Source organism: Morus notabilis, unplaced genomic scaffold (assembly GCF_000414095.1).
Source record: "Morus notabilis unplaced genomic scaffold, ASM41409v2 Scaffold4303, whole genome shotgun sequence".
NCBI classification, from domain to species: domain Eukaryota; kingdom Viridiplantae; phylum Streptophyta; class Magnoliopsida; order Rosales; family Moraceae; genus Morus; species Morus notabilis.
The window spans coordinates 27,254-28,164 of NW_010365498.1; positions in this window are offsets into that span (position 1 = coordinate 27,254).

The following is a 911-nucleotide window of genomic DNA, read 5'->3' on the forward strand; positions in this document are numbered from 1 at the left end:
TTTTTTGAATGGCTATCTTGAGGAAACCATCTATATGGAACAGCCATAGGGTTACATAGAGGAAGGCCAAAAGCAGAAAGTCTGTAAACTGCAAAGGTCCATTTATGGACTGAAGCAGGCTTCTAGATCATGGAACATTAGGTTTGATGAGGCTATAAAGTCTTATGGATTTGATCAAAACATTGATGAACCATGTGTCTACAAGTACAAGAAAGAAAAGAAGGTGGTCTTCTTAATTCTTTACGTCGATGACATCCTACTCATTGGGAATGATGTGGGATTGATGACAGATGTAAAGGAGTGGTTAGCCAACCAATTCCAAATGAAAGATTTAGGAGAGGCAAGCTATGTTCTTGGGATTAAGATTATTCGAGATCGCAAGAAAAAGCTTTTGGCGTTGTCACAGGCATCTTACATAGATAAAGTGTTGTCTAGGAATTCGATGCAAAATTCCAAGAAAGGGAATTTGCCTTCTAGGCATGGTATTCACCTTTCTAAGGAACAATGTCCAAAGACCCCACAACAGGAAGAAGATATGAGACGGTATCCCTACGCTTCGGCTGTGGGAAGCCTTATGTATGCCATGTTGTGTACAAGACCAGATATCTGCTATGCAGTGGGAGTAGTCAGTCGCTACCAGTCCAACCCAGGATTGGATCATTGGGTTGCAGTAAAGTGTATTCTCAAGTATCTTAGGAGAACGAGAAACTATATGTTCATATATTCCGGAGAGGATCTGTCTCTCACCGGATACACAGATTCCGATTTCCAATCGGATAGAGATAGTCGACGGTCGACATCTGGATCTGTGTTCACTCTTAATGGAGGAGCCGTGGTATGGAGAAGTATAAAGCAAAAGTGTGTGGCTGACTCTACCATGGAAGCTGAATATGTTGCAGCTTGTGAAGCCG